Source organism: Alligator mississippiensis, chromosome 2 (assembly GCF_030867095.1).
Source record: "Alligator mississippiensis isolate rAllMis1 chromosome 2, rAllMis1, whole genome shotgun sequence".
Taxonomy (NCBI): Eukaryota; Metazoa; Chordata; order Crocodylia; family Alligatoridae; genus Alligator; species Alligator mississippiensis.
Genome location: NC_081825.1, coordinates 131762242 through 131789744, shown reverse-complemented (window position 1 = coordinate 131789744; position 27503 = coordinate 131762242).

Sequence of the window (27503 nt, the reverse complement as noted above, 5' to 3'; positions counted from 1 at the left end):
CCTCCCCCCACGTCTGACATTTAAGAGATGTTTACCTTTTTGTTTTATTCTGAAACTGTTGCTCTGTGAAGTGATAACTGCCAGAGGTTTCTGAATGTTTGGCAAATTTGCACAGAGAGCTGTGATTACTGAATCATTATCATTTAGCTTCAGGCCCAGTACATTTCTGTATGCTGGAGGATGGCTTCATTTCCCTCCCCCCCACCCCCCCCCCCCCTTGCATTTGCTAATTATTAGTTGTCTGGAAAAGGGAGAGAGCTGAAAGGGAAATATTTAGCAATGAGAGAGCATGGCTGAAGTGATTACAATCTCATACTGTACAAAATCATTCTCCAAAGCTCTGTAGAATGTAGTCAAACAAAAGCTGCGTGCCAAATACTGAACCACAGCTGGGTGGGAAGAGTGAGCAACCCTTTGCAGCTACTTCTTTGTCAATACTTTGGAAATGTTACTAATGGGCGGTGGGGAAACTTTGTCTGGTCCTCACTGGCTTCAGAAATAGTCACCATGGAATTAAAAAAAAAGTGATCAGACTTAGCATAATTCTGTTCCCCTTATACATTTTTCATTGGTTGGAAAGGGAGCAGAGTTAGGCCAAGAGTACACATTTCTGATACTGTGATGCAGGAATCCTTAGGCTGAGAACAGAAGCAAGTTAACGAGGCCAGAGGAGAATTCTTTAAGGTCTGACTGGGGCTCAAGGCTTTCCCCCTGCAGTGAGAGCTGGGAGACAACACTGACAGACAGAATGACAAGTTACTTAGAATACTGTATAGGAAATGAAACAGCTGATATTTCCAGGTAAAACAACTCCTTACAGTTCATGGCTTATTTTCCAGGTAAAATAACTCCTTACACTTCAGGGGTGATACAGCAAAAGCAAACAAAACTGAATGTTTTTCTTTCCAATTTCCCAGCAAAACAGTGGTCTCCTTTCTTGACTCTGGCTCAGCTGTAGCTGCCTGAACTGTCTACTTATGTCCCAAGTGCTTCAGATGGAGCAAAAAAAATTAAAAGAAAAAACACCAAAGGGATGATTCTCTTTCTGCTTAAGGGAAAACTTGAAAAAGACACCATAGTATAGTGATTTAGGAGGAAAGGGAAAGTGAATGATAGCTAGTGCTGTTCAGATTTCTCCCTGCTCTTATATGCACACATGCATGCAGAAAAATGCCTAGAGGTGGAGAAATTAAAAATGAAAGAGGAATTCTTAGGCTCTCCCAAGGAGGGAAGAAATTAAAATCTCAAAGTACTCTATGAGGTACATTGGTGCTGTTCAATTCCACAGATGGAGAAACTGAGGAACAGAGCTGAACAGACTTTTTCCTGGTCACAGAGGGAACAGATGACAAATGACAGAACAGATTTCTGTGGTGTGCAGGCCGGAAGCGGTCCGCGGCCCTTTTTTTTTTTCGCGCGGCGGGCTGTGGCCAGCAGCCCGGACATGCCGGGTCGGGGAAGGCAGGCGGCACGCTAGAATTAGGCACGGACGCTTAATGGTTGTTTAAGATTGTTTACTTACACCGTAGATGGTTGCAGTGCAGGCTGGAAAACTTCCAGGAATACTTCACTTAAGTCCCAGTTTAAGGACTCGGACAGAGCTCTGGATTCACTCACACGAAGTTTGCTAGGCTCCGTGGAACTTGTGCGCGCAGGGAAAGGGTACGTCGAGGATTTTGCTCGGTGACGGGGAGAGGCTAGAGGCTGATCAGACCCCTATTGCCTTCTTGATATCCATGCTGGGTCCAATAGGCTCCGCAGCGCTTAGAGATCTTCACGAGACGTGAAGTCTCCTCCTCCTGATGTTCATGGAGTCCTCCAACTTGGGCGGAAACCACTCAAGCCTCTTATACGGCTAGCAAGCCAATCGCTAGCCACCACGTAGGAATAATTTAGAACTGACCAATAGTGGGGCACAAATTTAAATACAAATGGCGGGAACTCCTTGCAACGTGCATTTCTGTGCTGCAACGAAGAAATGCACCCTGCAAAGAAAGCTTCAAATGGCGGGAAAATAATTTAGCAGTGCCGAAGCGCACACAAACAAAAAATCACACCCTTGGGTTGTGACATGCCTTGCTGAAGGCATAGCTAAATTATGCTACACGCTCGTCACTCGAGTAATCAAGAGCTCTTATCATGGGTCGCTGAACAAAACGGGTAAACACAAAATCCACCAACATAAGGAGTTTGTTCTCAAGGGATCGAACCAAATAATAAACAACACAAATACATATACACATAATTAGATTCATAACAAAAAACTGCACGATCAGGGCTTCAGTTGGCGTCATGGCGAAGTCGCGTGTCAGGCCCTCACTTCTTCCGATGATGTTATCCTTCTTGGGGCTTCTCTTCACCATGCGCTCTGAATTCCGGATCTGTAAACAAAAACTCTCAAAAAATAAGTTAACGTATCTCAAAATATTTATAAAATTTCTATGGAACTACACTAGCATTTCTAAAACATATAACACAGGTGTTTGCTACTTTAAACTACCCTCTCTTGCACACACAACTAGATGAAATCGTCGAGGAGCCGTTGTCTAGCTCTTCTAGATAATGAAAACCTAACTCATAGGCCAGTTGCCATTGGCCTGCGTCCCCTAAAATCCGAAGTTGCCGCTTATTGAGTCCAGAACACCGTAGGAGAAATCCAAACATGTATTGCTCCTCTGGTGTTCTCTGTGGCAATGATGGAAGGTCGGATTCACGGTGTCTTGTGCTTTGAATCTCGGTCGGGTGTCGACATTCCCGATCACCAGATAATCTTGGCTCCATTAGGATACACAGTCGAGACAACTGACGAAGGAGGTTACTAACAGGCTGGTTTACCATCGGGTTGAGCAGAATCCAGAGGACGACGATGTTCTTTCACCCATAAACCTCAAGACAACTATCTATGCTGTGAACGGTGACTGGAACGGTTCCAGGGTCTCGTAGATGACAGTGAGGCCATGGTCTTATTCGCTGGAGTGATGTCAGTCCCAGCGCACGTGCTCTGGGGTTCCAGGCACAGTACAAGACTCCGATGATTGCTAGCATGAGATGTTCTGCGCCGGTATGTTCTGGCCGTCCGTCATGCCATGCGTGGGCTTTCTGACAGATCAGTCCTGCAACAAGCACTGGCAGTGGAATAGGCCAGTGAACGTTAACCGCTACCATGTTGATGTCAGTGACATGTCCTCTACTCCACGAAGCTTGTCTGACCAAGAAGCTTGCTTCTTCCTGGTTTAGCAGGTCGGATCCAAGTTCCACGACTAAACGTCCCAACCATACAGCTAGAGTTTCTTCAGGTTGGATTCTTGATTCTCTGCACAAATCCTGTAGTTCAGTTCTGGTGCGAGCATAGTAGGCAGTAGCAACTCGGTTAGTTGTTGTTACAGGCTGGACTACTGCTGCGGGAATCACTGCTGCTGTTACTGCTTCAGGCAGGAGGGGCGGATGCACTCCTCCGCTCAATTCTCCCTTCCGTCGGCATGAAGGCATGGTCACCGGAAGCAACGCTGCGTCAGTGGGCGGAGTTGCTGGAAGCAACGCTGCGTCGGTGGGCGGAGTCGCTGACCGAACTCTCGCAGGTTCCTCTGAAGCTCTACCCTTCTCTTCCGGTTCTTCCATGCAGTCTCCCTCCTGCTCGGCGCCATCTTGTCGTGGCGTTTCAGGATTCTCTTTCGCAGCCGCTTCTTTGACCGCTTGAACAGCCATACGCAGCTGGGCTTTCAAACTTAAATTCTTCTGCATTAAATCGGTTACAGTGCGAAAAGTTGCAGTTAACACTCCCCCATTGTCGTATTGTGGGGCCACCCTCTCATCCGCGGCACGTTCCTCCGTCTCCAGATCTTCGTGGAGCTCGGATGGAAGCTCGCGACCCCTTAATCTAGACGCCAGCATAAAGGGGGCGAACCAGTCGATCGGCACCGGTTCTTCACTCTCCCGAGCACATCTTAGGCAACGGGCACACTCCCGGGTGAGGGTCGGGTTTACTTCGCCCGCCGGGTTGACTCTGGCGAGGGACACAGTGTTGAGGGGCCTGAACAGGACCCGCTCGTCGCCCATTATACACCTGAAATACCACGGGGTGCAAATACACTTCCCTCTCTTTCGGGGCTCCGTCTTCGGAAGCTCCCTCCTTCAGCGAAAGGCGTCCGCTGATAAATCTCTCACCCGTTCCGCCCGCCTGGTGGTAAGCGATATGCGCCTCCAGTTCCATAAGGTTTTCTACTTGGCGTTTTCCACTGCGCCAAGGGAAGTTCTTAAGTAATTCTAGCTCCAGCGTGCTTTCCCCTGATCCCATCCTCGTCGCCATGTGCGGGCCGGGAGCGGTCCACGGCCCTTTTTTTTTCGCTCGGCCAGCAGCCCGGACACGCCGGATCGGGGAAGGCAGGCGGCACGCTAGAATTAGGCACGGACGCTTAATGGTTCTTTAAGATTGTTTACTTATACCGTAGATGGTCGCAGTGCAGGCTGGAAAACTTCCAGGAATACTTCGCTTAAGTTCCAGTTTAAGGACTCGGACAGAGCTCTGGATTCACTCACACGAAGTTTGCTAGGCTCCGTGGAACTTGTGCGCGCAGGGAAAGGGTACGTCGAGGATTTCGCTCGGCGACGGGGAGAGGCTAGAGGCTGATCAGACCCCTACTGCCTTCTTGATATTCACACTGGGTCCAATAGGCTCCGCAGCGCTTAGAGATCTTCACGAGACATGAAGTCTCCTCCTCCTGATGTTCGTGGAGTCCTCCAACTTGGGCGGAAACCACTCAAGCCTCTTATACGGCTAGCAAGCCAATCGCTAGCCGCCACGTAGGAATAATTTAGAACTGACCAATAGTGGGGCACAAATTTAAATACAAATGGCAGGAACTCCTTGCAACGTGCATTTCTGTGCTGCAACGAAGAAATGCACCCTGCAAAGAAAGCTACAAACTGCGGGAAAATAATTTAGCAGTGCCGAAGCACACACAAACAAAAAATCACACCGTTGGGTTGTGACATGTGGCACCTCCATTCGTGGAACCCAGCTGTCCTTTTGGGAAAGGTAAGCCAGCCCCACCACACCCATCACTAAAGACATTGCTGTGGACATGGCCAGCTCTGTTTCTGTGTAGGTATGGTTAGGGCAGACCACAGATACTGTTCTTGCCAGTGCCCTGGTCAGGAGTCAGGCATGAACGACACGCGCCCCCAGCGGCTGGGGAGCATGGCAGCGGGAGTGCGGCAGCGGGAGCTCCTGCAAATGCCGCCGGCACTGTTGGCAGCAGGGACAGGGAGCGGGGTGGTGGGCACCGACCAGGGGTAGCGACCGCCCACTGACCACCTGCAGATGCCACTGGCGGTGTTGGCAGCGAGGGGGGGAGTGGCAAGCAGCGACTGCCCACAGGCACCACTTACAGTGTTGGCAGCACCTTTTCATAGAGGGCGCACCGCCACACTGAGGGAGTGTACGTGCACCCACTACATGTTGCCCTTGGAGTCAGGAATGCACTGGATGGCTCAGCCTTCACTGTTGGCCGTCACCAACCTTTATACTGACACTGTTCTTTTTGGGATCAGCATTTTCAAGAGTTTCTGAGAAAACAAACTGACACAAACAACAATCATGAACTTTCCTCTAAAATGCCCCTGCTGCTTTTTCATGACATAACATTGACAGACAGACATTTATTTTTATATATAAAAGATAAAAATAGCTAATCTTACAGAACACAGAAAAGTAACATGAGTCAAATTAAAGGCCAAGTCATCTACTTAGATTTGTGCACTACTCCTGAAGTTACTTTAAGGGCCTGGAGACATGATACACTTACTCTAGTGTAATCAGCCTTTATAATGGTGTAAAAAAAAAAAGGAATAGACAGAGTGCTAAATCCTTACACTGGAGAAAAATTTTGACCAATCTGATCTAGAATTACCCATGAAATAGTAAGGTGTAGAACTACAGTGGTCTATAGTGGACAACAGTCACTAGGGTATAGATATGTGGCTGTTCCTGTTCCCTTGACAGGTAGTGGCATGCTCTTGTGATACACCTACTGCAGCATCCTGGGAAAGCTGCTTCTTGCCTGCCCCCTATTGATCCTGCTGTAATTTAGACTGGTGTATAAAAACAAAACAAGTGACACCAGGATAAATATGTGTGATCTTCCCAAAATCACTTAGGCTAAGTACAGACAGTCAAGAAGCCCAAGGCAAATCAATTCAATCTTCACAGATCAGTCTAATCTGCATAGATAGAACCAATAAGTAAGTGAACAGACATGCACTTTTGATTCCAGAAATGCAGCCACATGCCTGCACTGGCCCAGACCAGAAGCTGGGAAGCACTAGAGCATGCCTCCCTATTCACCTGGACTAGACAGTTTGGGCCAAAGCTAGGCCACCCACCCTGTGATATGGGGTGTGCTGGATGATTCAAAGCATCCTGGTATGCTGGGGGACTGTGAGTTAACTTGGATCTGGAGGGGATTTGGGACAGAAGTTCAATAAACCAAATTACCCTAAATTAGTTAAGTCTGATGCTATATCCATCCAGGTTTATCTTGAACCAGTTTTGGCCATTTTGAAAGCAGTTTACATGCACTGAACTTCTGTTGTGTTAGCGATTTGATTCAGTTTCTGATCACTTATACTGGTTTATGTATAATTTCTGTTCCTAGCCTTAATGCAACTGAGACTAAAACCTGGCCCAGTAATTTCATATGGTGATTGGCAGACTTGGGGAAAGCACATGAGATATATAACCTTTTATTTCTAGCTTATCATTTTAAAAATCAGATTTATGTTGGCAAAGACCCAAAGGATGACATTTTAGCTCCATTGAAGTCCATGCTTATTTTATCATGACTTTAGTGGGGGCCAGGAATTCACCTGAGCTCTTTAATATCTGATGATAATTCATGGGCTATCCCATGTTATAGTTGGCTCTAACTGGCAGTCTTACTGACAGATTTGTCAAAAATTAACTAACTAGGCCTGGAGAAGGAATTCTATCCTGCTGCCCCAGTCTCTCCAAACAAGGACTAAGGCAGGTTGACAGAAATGCCATGGTAATATTTATACTGCTGTTATGCCTGTTTCTTAGTCAATGGAGGATTTCAGTCACCAAGGGATAACGTTCCCCAAAATTAAGGATATTTTGTTAAAAAGAAAAAAGAAACTGTTACTTTTCTTTTGTTTTAATCTTGGTTTAAAGTATTCTAAGTCAAGACATTTCCAGAACAGAATCCCATTCAAATTTCTCAATAAAATACATTTCAAAAAGTATAATTACAAAACCTTTGTCTCTTCAAGACTGCTCTGGAAGTGCTTGCAGTAGGTTAATGCTCTCCAGATGTACAAATTAACAGCCTTTTATTTATAACATACAACCGCTGTCTTTGTACGCTTAGGCAGACATGCTTCCTTGTGAATTAACAGCAGGACTGTCATGTATCACTGAATTTCATTGCATTTCTTCACAGGGTTAAGATTCTTGGGCTTTTTTTTCTTCTAATTTTTTTCAGGTCAAACGTATTTCACCGGAAAGGTCAGAGTGTGGCAGTGCAGCTGCAGTCTGGGCCTTCCGGACAGGAGGAAGGTAACACACAGTGCTTTTGAAGTGATAAGAAGAGAAAACTACAATTAGGTTTTGCAGCTTTTCTGGTAAATTTGCATTTTAAATTACTTTTCAGTATAATTATGTTTCATCTTTTTTTCCCCCACTTTGACTTCTGTAATTCCATTTCTAAAGCTTGTTATAAAAACCATATAGGACTACATTTTAAAAAATGATAGCAATGTGATTTTTGTTCAAAAATATTCGTTTGAGGTTAAGCATTAAAAACAATGGGCTGAAGAGGGACAAAAAAATGGGAGATTGTTTTATTGAATTTTTAATTTTTAGTATGGCACTGGGCATTTTCCAAACCCTTTGTCATGTGTAAGAAGTGAAGGAGTTCTATCACGTCACTAGCTTTACAAACAAATCCTACCCTAAACTTGGCTGTAGTTTTAGGACTTAATTCCATTCACAATGGGAGTGTTGCCAACGACTTTAATAAGAGGCCAAAGGATCATGCCTTTGCTGCATTTACTGCTTCCTTCAAATTGAGCCCTATCCTCTTCCCACATGGAGAACTCTCTAATATCTTCCTTTGCCATAATATGGAGGAGTATGATAATAGATAAGAGACATACCTCTACATGAACTACCCCCTAACACAGATCCACTTCTTTTCTGGATTACTATATGGAGAACTGTGCAGCAATTCAGGGACTATAGTATGAGAGCTACAAGAGGGCTATGTATCAAGTGCAGGCAGTTTTATTTCATTACCCTCCATATTTATCAAGGCTCCCCGCATATGGCCCATTTACAACTGGCTTTGCATTGTGCTCCACAGTGTAACCACAAATGTAAAACCCAATCTTTTTTCTTGCCTCCCTTAACTTATGCTGCTTTCCTGGATAAATTAACCCAATGTCAGACTGATTTAATGACCATTTCCTCCTTACTCTGTGCATTAAAGTTCATGTGAATCAAATGACAGAATTATCAAAAATGTAATGTAATATGTTTCATTTCTTTGAAATGCCCACTGTCCACTCAGTAAACAAACACGACTGCATTATAAACCAGAATGGGCTGTTCAGGCAGCAAGTAGTTTAGGACCTGATTCTCAAGAGGCACAAAGCACCCCCAGCACCTGCTGTGATAAATGGAGACTGCTGGTACTCTGAAAATCAGTTCTTAAGTGCTTCAATAAACCAAAAAGCACAACTTGAGCTCTCTAGTTTGTTATGAACGCAAGAGAAATACTAACCAAAAGGAAAAAAATACATACACCAATTTATCATAAACAAATATAGCTACAGTTATCAAGCACCTGAATGGAGACCTGAAGGCTAGATGCATATGTATTACGTTTAATTCTGTCAAACAGTATTTGAATACAAAGTACTGCATTCATTATTGCTTTGCTTTCTTGTCACCTCCCCTGAGCCGTGTCCTCTAGTCAATAAGAACCGTAAGCACGTAATAGGCTAATTCTTTGTAATTGCGGAATTTGAGTCAAGGAAATGATGGGGACTTTTTATTTGAATGTCGCCTCTGAGATGTCGTGTTAATTTTCTCTTTTAATACCCTCATCTGGATGCTAATGCCAACTGATTATTCTGGCGTATAAAGTAAATGTGAGCAGGTCTAAGTAAGGGGCATCCATTTATATTGCATCAGGATGTTGGTCTGTAGATTTATTGACAGACTGGACTGATTGTGATCTGACTGATGCTGCTGTAAATTAAAAGCAACTCCACTAAAGTCAATGGTCAAGTCGTCAGCTGGTGTAAATGGGTATAATGCCACCAAACTCAGTGTCACTGGAAAGATTTACACGAAATAAGAATCTGACCCCAGGAAGTTAAAGCAATGTAGAATCAGAACACAAGAATCAGGCCCACAGCGTCCGTATCAGAAGTTTCAGTGGCTCACTGTTCTGGTTTTTTAATGAATATGTTCTGCTCTTTTAAGTGTAGCTTCAAACACTGTTCAACAGGAGAGTTGCTCCTTTGCTTATTTTAGGTGGGATTTTGTACCTAATTCAAGGGTAAATGAGGTGCTTTCTTCTTTTCTGCCCTGATGACCCTCAGCAGTTTGTTGATCACACTTTCACCATGCTAACAGAATATTTGAGCAAACAATTAAAAAAGAGGGTAAGAAAAAGAAACGATACAATAAATTATCATGTTTTTAAGCTAGATTAGTAGCATAAAAGACTTCGTGTCATTTTGGTTTTGTTGATTAGTGATCCAACCCCAACAGTTCCTTCATTGGAAAAAGAGTAAAAGTTGTTCATCTGGAGCTACGCCGGTCTGAGAAGATCTTCCCTCACATGGAATATTCTGAGTGAAATTCACTCCCTGCATATCATTCTGTTATAACAAACTATTTAAATCACTAAATATATTCTAAATCCAAATGTTTTCCTTGTCTTATCAACATTGATAGGTGGAGTCCATGTTGTAAAAAGACATCCTTTTGTAAGACTCACCAAAGAAAAATAAGAGATTGCAGACAGAACCATATGTCCAAGGTGTCTGTGTAAAGAAATGAAGCAAAAGCTACACAGAAAATTCAAAGGGCATAAAAACTGGCCCTGTGTGAAATTTAGCATACTTCTACAGAAATGAAATTCTGAGTCTCCTACCAAGATTCCTGATGAATGTGTTAGAACGTACATTGTAAAATTGAAAAGTAGAAATATCGAAGCAAATATTTGAAGATCATATAAAGGTGATTCAAATATTTTGGGTAAAATATTAAAAAAAAATATATATATATATATATATATATATATATATATATATATATATATATATATATATATATATATATATAGATGGCTCAGCCATCACCTCTAAAGCTGCTATGCTCTTGGCTCCATAGCAAAATGCCCTGGCTTAGGATGAATTCTAATAGCAATGAGGCTCCCTGCTGCAGAGGTGGGAGTGGACCATGAGCAAGACCATGGACTTCCAGGCTTCTGGCTCTGCCAGAGAAAGCTTAGAAGATATGAGACCCTCCATGGTTTTTAGGCTTCCTACTGAAGAGATAAGAACTAAGCCCCAGAAGAGCCATATTTCTGAGGCTTTCCAAAGCTGCCAGCTTCCTGGCTCTGCAGCAAAGTATATAGGAACCTTGAAAGGCCTCTGAGCTTCCAGGTTTCACGCTGTGGATCTCTGTCTCTAGAGGTTATTCACCAACTGAACTGGTCTCCCTCTGATCCTGGAGCAGTCTACAGGGCAGGGCTGCCCCAAAGTAGTAAACCCTGGAAGGCCCTGTAGTACCTAACACAGGGCAGTCTGCCTTGAAATTCGGGAAGCCCTGGGGTTCCCAGTACCCTATGACTTAAGCAGAGTTCACTTAGCATTGCAGTGGAAGTTCATCAAAACCAACACCATTTCATAAGAATGTAAGAAGTGCCATGCAGGGTCAGACCAAGGGTCCATCTAGCCCAGTATCCATCCTATCCCTGACAGTAGCAAGGGCGGATGCTTTAGAAGGAGAGCATTGAACTAAATACATCTAGAGTGATCTATCCCCGATTCAGTACCCTCCCTGACATCCACCATTATGAGTTTAGAGATGTCAGAGGAACACAGTATTCTTTGTATAGAGGCATGCCGATGTTCTCCATTTTGTTTTCAATTCCATTCTTAACAATGCCCAACATTTTATTGGCTTTTTTTGGTCACTGCAGCATGTTGGGCTGATGTTTTTAGAGATCTACAGTGACTCCAAAGTCTCTTTCCTGAGTCATAACAGCTAGTTCAGATCCAGCTTTGTGTATGTATATTGCATTACTTTGCACTTGTTGAAATTAGAGTTGATCTGCCACTTTGTGCCTACTAACTTAGCTTGGTAGGACCTTTCTGCAGCTTGCTTCTGCCAGCTTGGAATTTGATTACCTGGACTAATTTGGTATCACATGAGAAATTGAAGATTTCACTGTGCACCCCCATTTCCAGATTATTGATGAAAATGTTGAATAAATTTGGGCCCAGCACAGATCCATGCAGGATGCTACTTTTGACCTCCCTCCATCTTGAAAAGTGACCCTTTAGCCCTACCCTTTGCTTCCTACCTTTTACCTAGCTGTTAGTCCACAAAAGAACCTTTCCTCTTATCCTATGGCAATGTAGTTTTTTAAAAAAGCCTCTGGTGATGGACTCTGGTTGAAAGCTTTTTGTCATATGTGTTAACTGGATCCCCAGTGCCCATATGCTTGTTAACACCCTCAAAGAACTCCAGCAAACTGTTGAGGCAGGATTTCCCTTTACAGAAAACTGTGCTGAGTCTTCACCAGCAAATAATATTCGTCCATGTGACTGCTGATTTTATTCAGCGGTTTTATTTATTCATAAAACAGTTTGGTTTGGATGAGTCAGCTTTTTATTTTTGCTGAAAGGATGTGTAATTCAAAAAAATTGGGACTAGCTTTCTGTCCTGAACACTAAGTAACCTGAAAACTTTGTTAGGTAGCCAAAAATAAAATGGTCCAAATATGTCAGGTCCAATCACTTTAAAACAGCTACAAGAAATTGTCAAAACAGCAGTTTCTAAGTCAGGGATAAAGGCAGTCCAGTACAGATGGCATAAGAATCTTGTTAGGACTCCTTTTCCTGAAGGCAGGCTGCTGGCTTGTGTCTTCCTGCCACAACTACTGCTGGCCTGGCTCTCTAGTAGCGGTTACAGCTGGGAGAATCATTCATTTTTTGGTTCGGGATCTGAAACTGGAGGGGGCAGGTACACACACACCCTGTATCAGGGGTGCGAGGGTGGAAAGCGTACCATCTAACCCAAACCAAAATTTAACCTTTTTATGTTTTTTTTAAATTTAGGTCAGTTCCATGAAAAGTGATATTTTAAAACTGATCATCACGCCGTTTTATTTTGAGAACAAAGAAAACATTCAACATATCCAAAATAATGCTTTGATATTTTTAGAAATCATACTCCCTTCCCTGCCCTTCTCCCCATTTTGCTTTTTTGTTTTGTTTTTGAGGCCAAATCTATTGACAAAATTCAGTTTGTTTCTTCAAAACCCCATTTTTGGGCAAACAGCCCTACTAGCAACATGGTATATTTTTTTCCCCCCCCAACTGTGTTTCTATTATTCCCTGCTGCTAAGCTACCTGCTCCTGCCTGGCCTTCCCACCATAGCATGCAACTAGGCTGCTATCTTCACTCCTGCTCCCAGTCAGCTTCTGATTCTCAGGAGAACCTGGTGCCCTCTACCATCAGCTATATTTCTTTTTCTGGTACAAAGGTATTCATGGAGGCCCTCACTGGCTGAATGCTACCCATTAATGAACTAGTTACTGGTAGATTCATTATACTATTAACCTTTTGTAAACTTGGTCCATTTTGGTGGTTAGAACCAGGAAATAAAGATCAGTCTCTAGTCAAGAAATAGATACTAATGTCTTACTAGTGTTCATCTAGGATGGAATCACCTGGGACTAGGAAACATTTCCAGCTTAAACAGTTTTCCATCTTATAAGGCAGGGGTTCTCAACCCCTGGCTCATGGGCCAGATCTACTCCCTGGTACCCACGAGTCAAAGGGGAACCCCACAGGCCATGGCCCTAAGTGCTAGATCCAGAATACTGGGCAACACAGGGCCCAATCCCTGCACGCTGGACCATGCAGAGGAAGTGCAGGGCCCTGATCTCAGTACGTGGGGCCAAATGAAGACAACGCAGGGCCCTGGGGCCCCAACCCTAGCATGTAAGGCTAGGAAGAGAGGTGAAATCTGGATCCAGGTATGTAGGCCTGATCCTGGGGCACAGGGTCTGATCTGGGCCATGGCCCAGCCCTGTGTCACTCATTTGGCCTGCGAGACCAAAAGGTTGAATGCCACTGTTGGAAGGGGATCTTCCCAGTCCCCCTGCTCTATGCTTACTCTTTCAGCTCTGCTGTTTCCCAGCCTCTCTGCTCCATGATTTCTTTCTCTGTGTCAAAGCCTCCCAACCCCGCCTCTCTGCTTCTTGCTCATACTCTGCACACACACACACACAATAGGTAACCTCCTGTGGGGTAGTTTGTAGGGTGACTCTACAAATAGGCCCAAATTTTCTTTCTATTTCTGCATTAGTTTGTCTTATGCCAATTAAATATATGTAATTTCCCATAAGGCATGCTTGGACCATAGAAATTTTCCAGCTTGAGCAGGTTCCTGGCTTTTATAGGTGCTATCTTAGACAGGTTCCACTGTATATTGTGTGTGTATATATATATATAATATATTACATCACAAGTTTATCTTATGTGGTATTATAACTTTTATGAAAACTAACAAAGACAAATACATCCTTTGGTGGATGTAGCCTAAGTCCCACCTAACTCCTCTTGAGAGCATCTAACATATAATTTATATCTTCAAAACTCCCCCATAACCCTGGAAACAGTCTCATGTATGTAAGCAACTAAAATTTTCTTTGGTAAACTCCCCAGGCTCCTAAAGGTTTTCTTCCACAGATGTCCAGAGCTGAGTGTTGACCAGCTAGATGATTCATGGTCCACAAATAGGCAAGCTACTGCTGATCTCACTTTCTGGGCCCAGTGCAAGAAGCACTCAGGCTCTGTACAAAACAGAGTTGAAAGAGGAGGTGGTGCTTTTATCCAGAAGTTCTATAGGTAGAGACCTCACACAGAATGAGGGTTTAGTTCCACCCCTTGCTTTTAGGGCAAATGTGTCAAACTCGCCCAGTGCCCCCAGCTGGATCTGAACCACAGGGTTCCTTCACGGCTTGGATCTGGCCCAGGGCACAAGGAGGTGGTGACAGTGCTGGTGTGCTGATAAGATAAGCATCAGCAGGGCAAGAGAGGGCCCTGCTGCCAATGGCCATGTTCATCAGGTCCCAAATTTTATAGCAGGCCCTGCCCCTCTGTGCAATTTCCAGTAGCCCACCAGGCTGAATAAAACATCTCCATGGGCTAGATCCCTGCTTTAAAACATGGAACAAGCACTGCTTACCTCTTTAGGCGCCTACTCCAAGCATTAGGCTGTAGGGTACTCCAGGTTTCAGTGTTCTTCCAGTCCCTCTAGTTGAAGCTGCTTTATTTTCAACTGATTAATTAAATATTCATTTATTTAGCTCCATCCTGGGCAAGAGCTCTCACGATGAAGCCATTTTATGCAATGGAGACAATCCACCTTTCCCTTCGCCAGCCATGTTTTCAGAGAAGATTCTGAGTTGTGAATTCTCAGAGGCCATGCATCCCCACAGTGGAGAATACGTTGCTTACATCCTGGATTTAAGATATACCCACATCTTCAACAATTCTCATTGGCTAGCTTAGGCTGCTGTCTGTTCAGGGTGTCAATCTTTGCAGATTCCATTCTTAAGTGCCCAGATATCCTCAAGTATTATACAGGGAGCCTTGAAATCTTACTCAGGACTATAGCTTTCCCTGAGCACGTACTCTCCTAAAGGTTACACGCTGCAAAGCTAAGTCTTTCCATAGATCTAGCCCTAAACGTCACAGACTGAAACACCACTACTTGCCTTCTTTTAGGAGTAATTTTGATTTTCAGGAGGTCGCTCTCATTTATGTCAGCCTCTCTAAGAAAAGGTAGGATTTATCTCAGTATTGAGCCACTACGATATATTCCCAAATAATAAGAGAATCATATTTTACCATGGTATGAGTTTTAATGTTTTTCTGAACATTTTACAACCTAATTGGTCATTAAAGGCTAATAAAACCTAGAATCCTTATTCAGGCTTGCCCTTTGGAGTTCTCCCTGTGGGCTTTCAGCATGTCTGTCTCTACTGTTTTTGATAATGGTTTGTATGACTTCCTTGTCATTAGTTATGTAAAACTTTCTTAGGCTACTTGAATGGTCTCTTAAAACTAGTCTTGTTGCATTTAATTTTACCTTTTAAAATTGGCATTTGCTATCCTATCACCAGCTAGCACAGGGGTGTCAAACATGGAATGTGTAGGCTGGAACTGACCTGCAAAGCGATATCATCCAGCCCCTGGTGCCTCCCATGGGTTTTAAAAGTGACCCACAGACAGCATGTGGGATGCACCAGATGGCCCCCCACACTACCTAGGGGAAACAGTCCAGCTTGTATCTAGAGCAGCAGAGCAGTTGCTGTGAGCAGCACAGACTTGGAATGAAAGCATGCTGCTCTAGGGCTGTGCTACATGCAGTGGTCACTCAGACTCTGGAGCTGTGCTACACAGCCTCGTGGTGGCAGTGGCAGCAGCTACAGGGTCACAGTGCACAGCCCTTCAGTAGCAGTGGCAGGACCGTGTGACATAGCACCAATTCCAAAACTGTGAGGCTGATCTATGGATCCAGTCAAGCCCATGGACTGTCCACATGCTGCTTATCTGGCCAGTGGATAAGTTTGATACCCCTGGTCTTCAGTGCCTGGTAGGATTAGATAGACTCTCCTGGATTGAATACATTTTTGCAAGCAGAACATATGTTTTTACTGAAGATGGGATGGATTAAATTGAAAGTTTTGTACTAACTGCATTGGAAATTATTATAATTATTAAGAACAACAACTTAAGTTTATAAAGCATTTCTCATCCTGTAAGATCCAAAACTGTTTAGATGACTAGAGGTCAAAATGTGTTCTCTGTTGTGCATACAAAACTGTTGTGATGTCTGCCTTCTGCAGGATATAGGTCAGGTCAAAATTCAGCCCAGTGGTTGGGCACACTGTATGGGTGCATCTACATGTGAAATTAAGGTGACTCAATCTCTGAGGCAGAGTATGTTGCTCCTAGGTGCAGCATCTACAAGTGCACCTGGAACAGCAGCAATTTGAGCCAGGATGGAGCAGCTGAAAGGGAGAATGGGGGGTGAAGGTCATCCCTGGGCTCCAGAGGGCTGCATTGGCAGCTGACTGGGGCATGAGGGTGCCAACAGGGCAGAGCTGTGTGGCTAGGCAACAGGCAGCCCCTACACTTTAACACCCTTATGACCCAGCCAGTCCCTCTCACAGTCTACACATGCATTTCAGCGCAATTACTGACACTGCCATAAGAAAGATAGTACTGTTGGGGACGGTACTATCTTCCAGCAGAGTTAATTAGTTTACTGTGCCCCAATATGAGTGCACATGTAGATGGTGACACTTTACTGTGGAGCTAATTAGTACACAGTAAAGCACGTGTGTAGATGCATCCTATATGTAGTATATAAGCCTATATACATAGTGGTCCCAATTCAGCAATGTAATTAGATATGTGCATGGGCATACTGATGTCAGTGGGGACATTTCCATTAACAGCATTGAGATTGTTCATATGCCTAAAGTTAAGTGTGCATGAAAGGGCTAAAATAAAAAGCAGTGGGCAGAATTTAGGTGTCTAAATTGAAAACCATGATCCCAGTTGTCACAACCAAATTAAGTAGTGCCCATGTCACAAACAAGTAATAACCATTTAAAAGTTTTTTCTGCACTAGGTTAACTAAGGGTTAACAATAATGATAGTAACCGCTTTTTTCTGCGCATGTCAAAAAGAAATTTATTGCTGCACCACTAACAGAGATAAAAACTTTTGCCTTCTTTGCTTTATATAAATCATTATAATTGGTCAAAGAAAACAAGGAGTAACCCTGTGAAAATAACACCATAGCGAAAACCGCTAGATAATTGGCGATTCTAATTAGATTTATGACGTGGCGAAAAACAATTGGCTATCATACAAACAAAACCCGCTTACATTTTTCGCAAAGTCGAAGACAACTCTGCCCACACCTTGGAGTAAATCTGACAATTTGATCAGTTGTCAGCATCTTCCCGCCGCGACCTCCCTGGCGTACCCTTGCCCCGCATGCCCAATAAGCCAACCGCCGGCCCGTATATATATATATATATCTGCAGAATAACTGAACGACGATCTCTAAGCTGTAACTAACTAAGTATCTCTGACCTCCGTCTTACACCACCTTGACGTGAGTAAACAATCTTGCTTTGCAACTGATAAGCATCTGCCTAATTAATTCCACTCCACGCGTCACAAGTACCCGACTAACGGCCTTCTAAGGCCCCGGACCCTTATCTGCCTGGGTGGGAGTCAGGGAGAGCTGCTGGCCGGCTGCCCTGGGTCCCAACACCAGTAACCCCTGCTCAGCTACCTATATTCCACAGGCACACCCTTCTTACTTTAACCTTAAACCTCTCCAGAGCCTGCTTCTGTATACTCCAAGCAGTAACTCTTAAGTAATTCAGGACTATACTGTTTGACATCCAGCTGACACCAAATCCGATTAGGATCTAGAAACTAGGGAAAGGAAGACCAGGTTTCCCACCGGGGGTTCAGCTGGGGTGGGTGTTCTCAGGGCACATCTCACTTACACATAAATGATTCGGCTCTTCACAAAACAGTTATAGCCATGGCTTTCTTTTAAATTTGGCCAAAAGAGAAGCTGCCATTGTTGTATAAAGTAGGGAGGTGGGAGAATAGTATGCTAACCATTAGAGTGCTATCCCAGGGTAAAAAACACACCAATGCATGTTTCTCTCCCTGAATATATTCAAACCCTCACAACCCAACTCCCAGGAGATGGGACAAAGACATTCCCTTCTCCTTGTATGAAGCTGTTCCACTTTGCAGAAAAGAATGGACAAATCATTGGGCAAGAAAGACGTAGCAAGAGCAAGTAGGACTCTACCCTGCTAGTTTGGATTCTGATCTGAGAAAAGGTAATTTAGCCCAAGTCCTCCTCCAAAAGCTACTGAAAGCAATGGGAGTCTTTCCATTGATTACCATGAGCTTTGGATGAAACCTGTAGTACAAGACATTCAAAAGCGACTAGTGATTTTTTTATCTTTTTGTTGTTTTAATTTGAGGCATTGTAAGGGCCCTGTAGGGCCTGCAAACTGGATGACGACAAAAAGTGTCTCTGAGTAGCCACCCAAAAAGGTGGCATGCAGAAGTCACTAGACATGTACAAAAATTTGGTGGTAGGGTGTAGTATGTTTTTCAATACATGTTTGCAGAAAGGGGAAGTGTTGTCACTTAAATTTAGATCACTTCAGAAAATAAACACTATTATATCAGGGCACATATATTACAGTAGTCTGCAATCTTTGCTACTCTTTGTTTACAAAATGACTATATTTGTTAAGATCATAAGATCTTTGTGGACAGAGGCAAATTCTCAACCAGTAGAGATCAGCACTGCTACATTAGAGCACGTTAACCAGACAGAGAATCAATCACTTCTATGGCTGAGAATCTTCCTTGACTATATTTATGACATGTATAAAGTACCAAATGCATGTGTCCAAATCCATGATTGGAAGCTCTAGGCCCTGCCAAAATGATGGCAATAAAGGAAATAAACATGTGTCCTCTGTGTGCATGTCCTGAGTAACCAATGTATAACCACATGTGTCTTAATTGCACAAGGAAGTGAATGAAGCATAAAATCATTGATTGAAGTAATTTTTTTTCAAGCACCTTTCCAAGATGAGCTTTGTCTAATTATAGCACTGTGAAAACCCTGAATATTATACCTATGGATTGGTGCACAAATTGCCAAAGTTTGTTGTTTGTTTTAATTTTTAAAAAGCAACACCATAAAATGGGTGTGTTGGGGTTTAAATCTCTCTGGATTGTTCAATGCTAAAACTTAGCCACATAAGCACTGAAAATGTTGGCTTGCTTCCTAGAAATGTGACCTGTCAGTTGTATTCAACTTGATAAGGTGTTTTAAAGCTAAAAGTAGTTCAGTGGGTGGGGTTGGAAGCAGCTGTCTTTATTTATTTATTTTAAGAGACTCAATCCTACAAACTTCCTCTTATTAAATTCTTCTACCAATAATGTCAACATATTCATTATAGTTTTTTGTTTTTTTTAAATATTCGGCTTGCAAACTAAGTATTCAGCTAATCAAACTGCAGTAGTATACTAGATAAGACTGCAGAAAAATTTACCCAAGGGAATTCTAAAATAAGTCTTTGGATGCTTTTTCCATAGTTCCCCCTGCACAACTACATTTAATATAATTGGACGTTGTTTGTTCAAGATGTTGGCAGACTGCGGTAGCTAGGGTGAAAAATCACCCCTTTCAGAAAATGCACATAGGATTTTCCTTATCACTGATGCCCACAACAACAATGCAGATGGGAAGAATAGGTAGTGACCAGACAGGTGGCTGCAGTAGCCCTCACTGCTTGGGAGTTTGGTGCCAGATAAGTGCTCCAAGAAAGTCTGGAGGATTACACTGGCCAACACCATTAATAGAGACACATTTATATGGATCCACTAAGAACCCCAGTCTATGGAGCTTGCAACTGAGGGTGCAATTTCAGTCCATGGACTGGAGGAGCTGCCATACAGGTTGATTCGGGGTTTGCTTGGTGGACTTCATTCTCTGACTTCCCATAAAGACATCTGGATTCAAGCAATTTATCTTAGGTTTTAAAGAGGCTTCTAGAATTACACATGTAGGCTGCAGTTGTCTGCACAATACCCAGCTTGATTAGCCAGATAAGATAGGAGATGGATGCACAGGGAAGCAAGGAGACACAAATCCCTTAGTCTTTTTGGTAAAGTTGTTTTGAGATACTCTGTGGATTTCTTCTATCAATTGTCTGTGTAAGTTCTGTGCCCCTTAATGTATCACTATGAACAAAAGAAGGGTTGGTGAATTCTCTGCTTAACAAAAATACACCCAAGGTCCATGATACAAGTAAGCAAAGCAGAACTCCATGCTATACAGTTGCCATGCCCCTCCAATGCTGTTCTCATCCCTTGCAAAATAGAAGTGCATAAAATTCAGCTTCCTTAGAACACTCCAGGACCACAGAGGTAAAGCCTGGATTTTGGCTTTAGTGAATAAACGGTAACGCTATAAGGACATAGTATAATGGTTATATTTAGTGACTTTAGTGTCTGTATAAATAGCCAAGGGTACAATCTCATTTATAGCACACATTTTTGACTTGCTGCTAAGCATGTTTAGCTATAGTTTTCTTTGTCCTCATTTATTCAGTTTTGTTTATAGGAACACTGTTCTTGAACAAGCCAAGACAGCAGAAGGTATAAACTGATTAACCGCAATTTGCTTACCTGAGCAATTCATATCCCTCAAACAATATATAATTATACTTCCCATATTTAGCTTCACTTTTCTTCAAACAGTTGAGCAAAAGGGAGTGGGGAAACACAAAATATAATATTACACTGCATGATTAATAGCATTAAGCATTAAGGGCTGAGTCAGGGGTGCTTTATTCATCAGATGGAAATAAGATGCAGTAGTCAAGATCAGGGCAACTAAGAAACCGTATCTTCCTCTCTGGTGGCAAAATCAATGCAGGGCTGTTGCACAGGCAAGCATGATTGGCAAACTGGTAGGAGAGCCTGCACAGCTTGCATGGTACACTACACTCCCAAAACAGTATGCTGGGGAAGGACAGGCAGAGGAAGGAACGGACAGAGGATCAATCACTTTCATGCTCTTTCCTAGAGAACACTGTTATAGCAATTGGCTGAAGCAGCTTCAGCAGACTGACCTCACAACTGCCCTGGATCTGGAAGAATCTCTCTCGCTCTATCCTTCCATTCAGCATCCAAAGCAGATACTTTGGCTGAGTGCTTGGCTGAAGATTTGACTGGATTTGATTGATCCTGTGCTGATGGAAATTTTGCTGTGGGCTTCACTGGGAGTAGGGGTCAGGACTAAATGACTAGCTAGTCCTTATCTGACCAACAAATGACTGCTATCAAAATCATGTCATCAGTGCCACTTCTTAAAGGCATCACAGAATATCACCAGAGACCATTTTGATACTATTTCCATCACAGCAAAATTAGGAAGTACTGAAGGTTGTGCAAAAGCTCTTTGCTTGGCATCACTTTCTTTCACTCCAACACAAGCACATTTCCTTAAATGGGTTTGGAATATTTTAGTTCACTAGAACCAAGAAGCTCTCCAGGACTGCCATAGCCCTTTGCCTTGAACAAAAGTTAAAATGGGGAAGAGGTGGAAGCAAGGACCCTAAAAAAAATAAAAAGAAATAAAGCCTAGTTGCTCTGCACCGATTTTAAAGAACATGGAAGTTTTAGTAACAGAAGAAAGAAGTTTTAATAAAGGTGCTAGTTTTTTTTCTGGCATTCTTGGCAAATTATTTCTTTCCCCAATAAGTTCTCTCTCATGGTTATAACCATCCCATTCTAGAGATGGCAGCATTGCAGTGGTGTTAACATGCGCACACACATACACACACATCTCTGTACATGTACACATGTGAGTGTGTTGCATGAGAGCTCTCCATTTTACTTTTCTAAGCTTCATAGTTAATGTGACAGATAACACATTTTCTATTAGGTTATGCAAAGAACAGAGACAAGGAACAGTTCTGTAGTCCCATTGCACCACAAATTGCTGTATGATTTTAAGCGAGTCACTTAGCATCTTTATGCCTCCAGTTCCCTGCTTATTAAATAGGCCTAATATGCCTGTTTCCAAAGGATATTACCAGGCTCAATTCTTATATTTTTAAGTGCTTCTTTCTCAGAAGAAAGGTGTTTCGAGACCAAGAGTAAAACTTTTAGTCTCCCTGTGCTCCAGTTCAGTACTTCCCTACGTCACAGAGGTGTTGAGAGGATAGATACAATTGAGACTGAAAAATGCTCATATACTGTGCACTACTCAGATCAAGTGCCATAGATAGTTGTTAGTATCTTACTACAGATGAGAAAATAATGGGCTATAAGTACATTGCCTTGTGATTTTTATCCTCTTTTTCTGCTTGTGATCTCATTTTATTGAATATATTTGTTATTTACCGAGTTGCTTAGTTGGGATTGATCCTACAGGTCTCTGGGAATTGCTTTCATTCCCTGATTGGCTGATCTAAATTTTCAAAGGCTTGATTTATGAAGGTACTTAACCACGTGAATAGATTTCAGGATGCAAGTAGGACCATTACAATCAATTGGGCCACACACTGGCTTAAGAAGTTGCACGTGCTTCAGCACATTACTGAAGCACAATCATGAGAAAAGTATGAAGAACCCCCTGGAGCATTACCATCTGTACCTGAGACCATCAAATAAATAGAACTGGGATATTTGTAATGTCTGAATATTTCCTTTCTGACCACACCAGTCTTTTCTGAGGTACCATTCCTAGAAAATTATCATAGGGGTTGTGGACGAGAATGGAGTATGAGTTACTTTTTTTGTGAGTATGATAAAAAGGGCAAAGTAACTGAAACTATGAAATCCTCATCATGACCTTTTCCAGTTCAACTGATTGTCTGTATGCCAGGCTGCTGCAAGAGGATTTGGACCTACTATCCCCTTGTAGCATAAAGTAGCGTTCCCATCCCATAGAAGTAGGTGCTTATTCTGCTGATAACACCTACAGCTACAAGTTTAATGTCTGTTATTTTCATGTGCTTGGGAATAAGATGCACTGAGAATGAAATCTACTGGTGTACAAAGGATGACCACAAGGCTTGTGCTTTGCTTAAGTCATGCAATGAGTTCCAGCTAACTCTCTTCAGAAATACAGATAGCAAAGGATCGACAAAGTAAATTTATTAGAACTAAATTGTGAAAAGCCTTTGCTTTGATTTCCAATCTGGTTTGTCTCACCATAATGTTCTCTCACATTGCAGGGGCTGGCAACCTTTTACAAGCTGTGGACCAGAACACCCCAACTCCTGTTCAACTTAGCCAGGGTAGTTTCAATGGTACATCAACAGCAGGGGTCTTTCCCTGCACCCATGCTGCGGCCAGGCAGCTGGGACCTGTGTCTGCACTGCCGTTGTTTCTCCCAGCCCACTCCTCCCTAGCTGTGGTGCACACACAGGCTCCTGCCAGCAGGGAGCTGAGCCAGAACCAAGTATCTACAAACTGCATTTCCTTCCCCTCCTGGTTCCCTTGCTCTGCCCTCTGTGCTGGAGCTGGGCATCTGCAAGAAGGTGCACTAACTTTTCTCTGGCCCATGAAACTAGTAAGACAGGAACACACTTAGGTACCTAACAGGTTGAATAAGTTATGGCCTTAGCAGCATTATGGGGTACATCCCCTGAATTTACTAGAGCCCTGTGAGTGTAAAATTGGTGCGAGATCAGAACAACTCTCCTGAAGTTCTGCTCCCCAGATATTTTAGGGATCATAATAGCACTTAATCAAAATGATATTCAAGATGTGTATGCTTTTTATTAAATCTAATACATGCTTTTATCATGTCAGAAATCATCCGTCTAAAGTTTACTGTTATGAAGCTTTATATTTCATTTTGCTGACAAGGGCATGCAGTTCATTTTTTTTTAACTTCAGCTCCACAAACTCTGAGACGCTTTGTGATCCAGACTGTCAGTCCAGACCCCAATGAATGGAGCTGTACCAATAAAAACACCAGCTGATATCTGACCCAGTGAAGATTGACATGCTTAGTAAGATTGATTAGCAGTGCACAAGTGATAGTACACTTTTCCTTTAGCATAGTACATTGCTGCAGAAAACATTCCAGTTCAGAAAAGCAGCAGATTCACCAGGTTTGTACATGTTTAATACTTAATAGTCATTTACAGTATGTATGTTTTCAGACTAATTCACTAAAGAGGTTTACAGGATTTTCTCTCTGGTTGTTAGAAGTAAAGTACAACATGACTCCCCCTGGAAGCACCTGACTTCATTTTTGACCTGTTTTATCAGGCTTACATGATAAATAGTTCCTTAATAAAATTCTAAAAGGTAGTTATAAAACTACTCAAGTCTTTGATCATGTCTACTGTTTTAAAAAGTTTTGTAGATGACAAAAGGTCTGTAAGTCTTACCTCCCCCCACTGGCACGTACATCACTATGTTACAAAGAAATAAAAATGAAATAAAATAAAAAGCTTGCAGACACTAATAGATACACCCACGAAAGAAGTCTTTACTAATGATGTTGTAACAGCACATTCAATTATATCATTATCAGTTACGTAACATTTTGTAACCTTCTATGACTAACATGATATTTATACATATACTTGAAAAGGAATTAACGTTATAAGCCTTTTATTGGAGATAGGAGAGACTACATCCCTGAAGTAGTTAGGGAAGTAATCAAGATAAAGTTTGTTGCCTCAACCCAACCCAAAATATCCTCAGTCTTCTACTTTTCCCAAGAGTCTGTGCAGAGATGGCCTTAGGGGTGGGCAGAGTGGGACACTGCCTAAGGCACCATGGTCAAGGGAGTGCCAGGGGGGCACCACACACACACACACACACACACACACACACAGCGCAGCTCTATACCCCCACCCCACCACAGCCGTTCCCCCCCCCCCATCCCTCCCCTGCCCCCACCTCCAGCCACTGCACAGGAGCAGCTGGGCCAGGCAGTGAAGGTGGCTGTGGGAACATATTCCCTGCCCTACATGATGAGGCCTGGGAGACACCCACAGCACTGGAGGCTGAGCTGGGGATGGGGCCCATCTGCCTGGGTAGCCACACTCCCCCTCCCCTACCCTTCACCCCTGGCCAGAGGGGCCAGAGCTGGCTGTGCAGCTGTGCCAAGGGTGTTGTGAATCCCCTACAATCAATATCCCAGACTACCTTTGTATGCTAAATGCCTTCCCAAATAGGAAGATCTTACAGCACTTCTGAAATATGTCCAGGCTCAGGTGGACCTCAAGAGAGAAGCAGTTCTAGAGGTGAGGAGCAACTACTGAGAATGACCTCCCAAGTGCTTTCACCAAGCAGGCTTGGTGCACTGATGGTACTTACCAGGAGGTTGCTCCCAGCTGATCTTAGGAATAGTGATGGGGCATAAAGGAGAAGGCAATCCATTAGAGATGTAGAACCCAGACCATTTTGGGCCTTAAGTCAAAACCAGCACATTGAATTGTACCTGGAAAACTATCCAGAACCACTGAAGGCTGTGGACCATTTGAGTTATGTACTCATGCTGACTCACCCTCACCATAAAGTGGGATGCTGAATTTTGCACCAGGTGCAGTTTCTGGACAGCTCCGAATGGCTACCCCACATAGAGAGCATTACAGTAGTCTGGCTGTGAGATTACAAAGGTATGGATGATGGTGGCCAGATCTGAATCTGGCATCTCAGCCTTCTCACTAGATCGGTGAAAGGTACTCCTAGCCAGCGCTGCCATCTAAACATCTGGATACAGCGTAGGATCAAGGAGCATCCCAAAACTGCAAATCTAAGTGACAAAGGAAGACTGAACCCCGCAAGTGACAGATGTCTCAACCCCCACCCCACCCCCCCATACACACACACCCAACTCACACAGTCTGCCCACCACCATCACCTTTGTCTTGTCTAGATTCAGTTTCAGTTGGTTGACAAACTGTAGCCAGGCAGAAGGAAAGGACCTACTGAGCCTACCGTACCACACTGAACCTACTGAGCCTGGGTCAGATAAAAAAAAAAAAAAAAAAAAAAAAAAGAGATGTAGAACTGGGTGTCATCAGTACAGTGATGGCTCTTCACTCTAAATCTCTACACAGTCTTGCCCAGCAGCCTCTTATACACATTAAAACAGGAGAGGCAACAAGATGGAGGCCTGGGGGATTCCACAGGAAATGTCCCAAGCAGATGATGACCACTCACCCATCACCCCTGACAGGTTCTGCTCTTTCCTAGCAGGGAGGTCCCAATTTAGAGCAATCCCATGAACACCCACCAGGTCATATAAATACTTTACCAGCATCTCATGGTCAACTGTATCAAAGGCTGATAAAAAAAACCTAGTAAGACCAGCAGGGCACAATTTCCCCTATCTCCAGGTGAAGAGTGCTGACCAAGGCTGTGAGCAGAGGCTCTGGGCTATGTCCAGAGCAAAAGTCACACTGACAAAGTTCCAGGAATCTGTTGGCCTCCAGAGGCACCTGGAGCTGACAGATGATCTTTTCCAGGAAGAGAGGTTGGAGACAGGGCAAAAAGTGGTCAGGAAGTCTGCATCGAGAAATGGCATCTTGAATAGAGGCTGGACTACAGCAGGCTTAATAATGTCCACCACCCTGCTCTTTTACAAGCCAGGGTGGGCAAGGGTCCAGTTCAGAGCTGGTCACCCTCGCCCCCTCAAGGACATCACGTGCATCAGTGGGCAACTGTAATTTAAAACAATCCATGTAAATGGGGCAAGGCCAAGTCTCCTCAACCCAAATCCTGACTCTGCAACAAAAATGGTGGTCCCCATTCTGTAATGGATTAGGGGCTTTTTTTTCTGTAAAGTAGGTTGCAAACTCAGTAACAGCAAATTGAAGAAGACTCAGTTTCTGGGCAAAAACAACTGGATTAACCAGGTCCATCACCACCTGGAACAGTTCCACTGGCCAACACTTTGCAAATGCAATAGTAGCAGAGTAGAAAAAGCTTCTTCACTGCCACCATTGCCACAACATAGTCCTTTAAGAAAGATCTATGCCTCAGTTGGTCAGCTTTGGCATAGGTCAAGAGCCCCTTGTATTCTAACTGCCTACCCTCCTGCTGAAGATGCCTCAGTTCCCCCATATATCAACAGGATCTGTGGTGCCACAGTGATAGGTGTAGATGCCTGGGAGTCACTGGGCATGTCAACACAAGCATTTGACCTGGGATCAGTTTACTCATGAGTAAACTACTCACGAGTAAATGCTCCCAGGTAGGTGTCTACACATGCAGGGAAGAAGGAGAAGATTTACTGCTAATGGCAACACACTGCTCTCACTTCCTGGGGCCCGAAGGCTCTAGGCTTTCCCTGGGTGCTAGCTCAGGGGCTGGCAGGGAGCACCAGCTGTCTCCTGGCCAGGGCTGGGACATTACATCCTGTCCCTTGGGGCTGCCTGTTGCTGGGGCGGAGACAATGTCCCCCTGCCCTGGAAGCAGGGAGCTCCTGGCCCTGGCTCCTTGATCAGAGGCAGGGGGCTTGGAAAGAGCTGCAGGAGAGGGGTAGCTGCCACAATCCACAGGTGGGGCAGCTAGCTCACTGCTAGTTTCCCCACTGGCAGATGGGCAGGGACTTACCCCACTCCTG